Raw genomic sequence first — 6,533 nt, forward strand, 5'->3', positions numbered from 1 at the left:
AAGCTGCCCAATATGATTGGAGCGGTGGGCAAAGCTGTTGGCACTCAGACTGTGGATTTTCAGAACTTGAACCATAATATGGTTGTTATCTTGGAGAAGCTTTCGGCTTTGCAAGGAATAAATTTTTCGGAGACCAATTTGAACAGAATGGACAGAATGGACAGATATGGACGAGCAGTGTGAATGTGCAAAGACTGCGTCTGGAAAGACCAAACAATTTATATCTTATCGACATTCGGCTCCCTGAGACAGCACCGGCCTCGGTTAAGGCTGCTGCTGAGGCAACATTTCCCCCTGAAGGTCACTGCTGGGAGACGCTCTCGCATTCCTCGCATTCCTTCTCCAACTTTCCGCGGTCACCATTTTCATCCCCAGTGTGACAAGCGGGTACGTGACCAGCGCCTTCATGGCTGCAGGAGCGGACGGCTGCTTGTTTGCACAGGGTTACCTCTACCTCCTCCCCTCAAGTCCCGTGTTTAAAGTGTACTTGTGTTATTGTGTGCTTATGTGCAAAGGTTTTTTAAATGTTCCCACACTGTACTCCTGACAGGAGCATATTGGGGGGGGGGGTTCTTTTTTCCTTATCTCTCCTCATGTTGTGTTTCCTTTTCTTTTATCCCTGTCTTCCTGTCCTGTTCCCCCTCTGTAAGGACAGGTTGATGGTCAATTTCACTGGCAACAGTGATAATAAAGGGTTAATTCATTCATTCATTCATATTCGAGCGGCAATCGAAATATTCAGACAGCATTCGAAGTGCATTCCAGCTGAACTATTTTAATATCGAAATAGATTCTGGCAGCAATCGAGATGCACTCAAGGTGCATTCCGGCTCATTCGAGGCACATTCGGGACATTCTGGCAGGATTTGACATGGCTTGCCATTTCAATTTTTCCCTCAAACGTAATCAGAATGTTTTGAATGCCGTAAGAATATTTAGAATGCAGTCAGAATGCAGAATACACTTTGAATGCCGTTCGATATTTCTCCTCTTTGAATGCACCTTGAATGTTTTGAGCATGAGCAAAACATTTGGGCTGGCCACAAGAATGGGCCCGAATGTTTGGAATGCACTCAGAATGCAGTCAGAATTTTTGGAATGCACTTCGAATATCCTGGAATATACGAAGAATTTTCATTCCAATGGCATTCCGGCTCATTCCGTCTCTAGCGTGACTGCCCCCTAAACTACACTCACTAACTGATTATCTATCAAACTACAAGGCTGTATGACAGGGGAAGGCAATGAAAATTGCTTCTGGGCCAGGACGGCTTGCCATCATTGATGGAACAATGAATTCTGAATTACACCAGCAAATTCTAAAGGAAAATGTCAGGACATTTGTCCATGAACTGAATCTCAAGAGAAGGTGGGTCATGCAGCAAGACAACGACCCTAAGCACACAAGTCATTCCACCAAAGAATGGTTAAAGAAGAATAAAGTTAATGTTTTGGAATGGCCAAGTCAAAGTCCTGACCTTAATCCAATTGAAATATTGTGGAAGGACCTGACGTGAGCAGTTCAAGTGAGGAAACCCACCAACATCCCAGAGTTGAAGCTGTTCTGTACGGAGGAATGGGCTAAAATTCCCCCAAGCCGGTGTGCAGGACTGATCAACAGTTACCGGAAACATTTAGTTGCAGTTATTGCTGCACAAGGGGGTCACACCAGATACTGAAAGCAAAGGTTCACATACTTTTGCCACTCACAGATATGTAATACTGGATCATTTTCCTCAATAAATAAATGACCAAGTATAATATTTTCATCTCATTTGTTTAACTGGGTTCTCTTTATCTACTTTTAGGACTTGTGTGAAAATCTAATGATGTTTTAGGTCATATTTAGGCAGAAATGTAGAAAATTCTAAAGGGTTCACAAACTTTCAAGCACCACTGTAGGACAAGCAAGTTATTTATAATCACGCTATCCTTTATCAGGATGGCACCTCACAACAAGAAGGTTCTGGGTTTGAACCTGATGGCCAACAGGGGCCTTTCTGTATGGAGTTTGCATGTTCTCCTCGTGCCTGCGTGGGTTTCCTCGGGGTGTTCTGGTTTGCCCTCACAGTCCAAAGACATACAAATTAAGTCAGCTGGCACTGTGATGGATAAGTGACCTGTCCAGGCTGTGCCCCACCTTCCTCGTCAGAGACCAGCCGGGATTGGCTCTGGCTTCCCCCACGGCCCTGACAGTTAAGTGGCATAGATGATGGGTGGAATTTGCCATAGAAAATAAAAAGTGTTTCAAAGCATTAGCCCTGTGATAGATTGGTGACCTGTCCAGGGTGTACCCCGCCTCTCATCTGAAGTCAGCTGGGATTGGTTCCTGCAACGTTGACGGAATAAGCGATATAGATAATGGATGGATTGATTGAATTAATAGCATTTATTTGTCTCAGAGTGAAATTCTTTTCTTTACATATCCCAGCTTTTTAGGACACTGGGGTCAGAGTGCAGGGTCAGCCATGATACGATGTCCTTGAAGCAGGTAGGATTAAGGCCCTTGCTCAAGGACCCAACATTAGCCATGTTTCCATAACCAGCTTAATATGTAATTTGAAATCATAGACTAAAAAATGAGTAATGGAAATACATGAATAAAAAAAACAACAACTCTCAAATATCATGAAAGTTTTTACTCTCACATTGACATGGTTTTTCAGATGTTTTGTTAAAGCAATATTTCACAAACTTGAAATAGAAACACATTTTTCTCATTTATAGTATGTCACATGGGGTGGCATGGTGGTGTAGTGGTTAGCGCTGTCGCCTCACAGCAAGAAGGTCCTGGGTTCAAGCCCCGTGGCCGGCGAGGGCCTTTCTGTGCGGAGTTTGCATGTTCTCCCCGTGTCCGCGTGGGTTTCCTCCGGGTGCTCCGGTTTCCCCCACAGTCCAAAGACATGCAGGTTAGGTTAACTGGTGACTCTAAATTGACCGTAGGTGTGAATGTGAGTGTGAATGGTGGTCTGTGTTTATGTGTCAGCCCTGTGATGACCTGGCGACTTGTCCAGGGTGTACCCCGCCTTTTGCCCGTAGTCAGCTGGGATAGGATCCAGCTTGCCTGCGACCCTGTAGAACAGGATAAAGCGGCTAGAGATAATGAGATGAGATGAGAATGTCACATGACATGACAGGAAAAGCAAATGGAAACACTATCTTTCTGAAAAAAGAATGGTCTGTAAGAGCTATCACAAGAGGAGAAACTCTCATGAGAGGTGCAAACCCAGTTTTAATCTCATAACATCACTCAGTGGAAACAGACTATTCGAAATTGTGTTTTGTTGAAATTTTTAAAATATTGTTTCAACCAGGAAAACACCTAGGACTTTGGATTTGTTTGCACAATACCCACAGCCCCCTATATTCCTGTTAATATACCCGTGTTACCACCATCCATCCATCCATTATCTGTAGCCGCTTATCCTCTTCTACAGGGTTGCAGGCAAGCTGGAGCCTATCCCAGCTGACTATGGGTGAGAGGCGGGGTACACCGTGGACAAGTCGCCAGGTCATCACAGGGCTGACACATAGACACAGACAACCATTCACACTCACATTCACACCTACAGTCAATTTAGAGCCACCAATTAGCCTAACCTGCATGTCTTTGGACTGTGGGGGAAACCAGAGCACCCGGAGGAAACCTACGCAGACACGGGGAGAACATGCAAACTCCACACAGAAAGGCCCTCGCCAGCTGCTGGGCTCAAATCCAGGACCTTCTTGCTGTGAGGTGCTAACCACTATACCACTGTGCCTATCTATCTATCTATCTATCTATCTATCTATCTATCTATCTATCTATCTATATCAAGTCAAAGTCACCATGGCATGTGGTGCATCGGGCGGCGCTGATCTCCGTTTCTGTAGCCCTCGGCCTCTCGCCTATTACATAGTGGGGGGCTAGTCCTCTGGTAAGCACGTGAGTTTGACTCCCCACTCACATCTGTATTGTAGCATGCCTTGCCAGACGGCAGTAGGTACCATTTTTATGATGGTCTTTGGTATGACCCGACCGTGAGTAGAACTCACGATCTCCCGATCGAGAAGCGGACATGCTAACTACTAGGCCAACTCGCGGTACACACACACACACACACATATATATACTGTATACATATATATATTTTTTTCATTCCATGAAATTGAGTTGTACACGAGTTGATAGATGACAAGGTGCGTAGCACCAAGTCTACACATGGACTCGCCATGTACGATGAGATTGAGTGGAATAACTTTTATTCTATCCACATTCACTGGATTTTGAGAAACAGAGCGTATTTATTTTTGCAAATTCGATAAATAAAAACTTTCTACAAAACATCCAACAAAATAATTTCCACTTAGAATGTAAACAAACCAGTGAAATGACAGTAGCAATTTGTGAAAAATGCTATAATAATTCTTGAAAAATAAAAAAGATGCGTTCTTACCATCAAATACTTTCATTCCATATTATGTTGCTTTTTTTTTTCCCCAAGTAGAGTTTTTATTTTGTCTTCAGTTGGTTGAACATCACACCAACTGATTTTGTTTTCCTCTACTCATGGTATATGAGCTAATAGCCTAGTAGTACAGTAGCCAATCAGAGCGTGCAGTTGCTCATATCCAATGAATGTGGATAGAATACAGTACCAGTGAAGAGCCTGGATACTCCTACTCAATCATTGGTTTTTCTGTAGTTTGACTAGACTATTTTTTTTACATTGTAGAAGAATAACCTGTGCTTCAATGGGAGGGATAAGACTGAAGGAAAATGTCACCTTTTGTATAAAGAAGTTAACACTCTCAATAATCACATATTTGCTTACATTTAAAAAAAGTGATTTTAAAATAGTGGAGACTCCTGAATATTGATAATTTCCTTTCTTTGTTTTAACCTTCTAGTGAAAAATCCCAGATCTTCAGTGGTCTCAGACTTTTGGTCCCACTCTATGGTGCCATATATTCAAAATACAGTACCAGTCAAAAGTTTGGACACCCCTATTCAGGTTTTTTTGTATTTTGACTATTTTCTACAGTGTAGAATAATACTGAAGACCTCAAAACAATGAAATAACATATGGAACATGTATGGAATTATATGGTAAAGAAAAAAATGTAAAAGCAAAATATTTTTCGTAGCCACTGTTTACCTTGATGACGCTTTGCACACTATTGGCATTATCTTAACCAGCTTCGTGAGGTAGTCACCTGGAAGGCTTTTCAATTAACAGTGTGGCTCGTCAAAAGTTAATTAGTGGATGAGTTTCTTTCCTTCTTAACGCATTTGAGATCAAATAGTAAAAGTACAGTAAATAGCCCTATTCCACAACTGTAGTAATCCATATTATGTCAAGAACGGCTCAATTAAGTAAAGAGAAACGACATCCATCATTACTTTAAGATATGAAGTGACTTAATTAATAAAAACAAAGGAAAAACATTGAATTAGATGGTGTGTCCAAACTTTTGACTGGTACTGTATTTTAGCTAGTTCACTGCAACTACCTCTTCCTGATGTTGCACAGCACTGTATACTGTACATATCTATACTTTATTCCAGATGTAGTCCATACGTTTGCTGCTATCTATCTTTTATATCCTTTGTATTTTTCTTTTCGACTTGTACGCAAGTAAATTCTGTTTTTTTCTGTCACTGGACAGTTGTTAAAACCATTTCAGTGCATGTCGTACTGTGTATCTTCTACCACCCACAGTTTACGATGACCTGGATGACTGAGAATCTTCACAGACGTGTATGGTTGGTTGTTTTTCCAATAAAATTTGTATATGAAGGTATACAAATATAGAATTTAACACTCTTAAATAACACACATTTTGGTCTAATTTATCACATTATTAATATTCTGTCAAAATTATCACCAGCTACTGTATATGGATCAGCTACTACAGGTTACGCACTGAAAAATCCGCAATGTTAAATTAACACAGTGTTTCTTTAAGCCCAACTGGAAACAGGTGAACATTTAAAGCTCCTTTAGGGTTGACTCAAGACCATATTTTATTCATTTAACTCTATAAGACTGAATTAAACATTGCTATATACACTCAGGCAATATAAATCTCATACACACCTACCTGTTTGAGGCAGTCAGGGGAACAAACTGTAACGTGTTGAAGAGTAGGGCTTGGTATGTTTTACAGTGATCAAATCAGAAATATTTGTTCGTTCTCATACAACATAGAATGGCTAAGAAAACCCTCCCCTGAACATTAGTCACTGGGTAAGGAAAGGAATGTGAAAAACTGATAATATTCTCTGAACATTAGCAGCATATCAGCTGCGTCCACCTACGTAAAAAAATAATAATAAAGATCAACTTAGTTTGGTACTTTAGTTCGATTAACTCTCTTTTATTTCCAAATATTTCAAAGCTGAAAGACAGAACAGAGATGAAGGTGAAATCGTTGTCCAAAAGTGAATCGTATTATGAATAAAATAGAAAGGAGAAGATTAGGTAGTACTGAAATGCTGTGAGTTGGAATAAGTGACAGGATGAGAATGGTTGTGCAATTCACCATTTTGC

Source organism: Neoarius graeffei, chromosome 18, assembly GCF_027579695.1.
Source record: "Neoarius graeffei isolate fNeoGra1 chromosome 18, fNeoGra1.pri, whole genome shotgun sequence".
NCBI classification, from domain to species: Eukaryota; Metazoa; Chordata; class Actinopteri; order Siluriformes; family Ariidae; genus Neoarius; species Neoarius graeffei.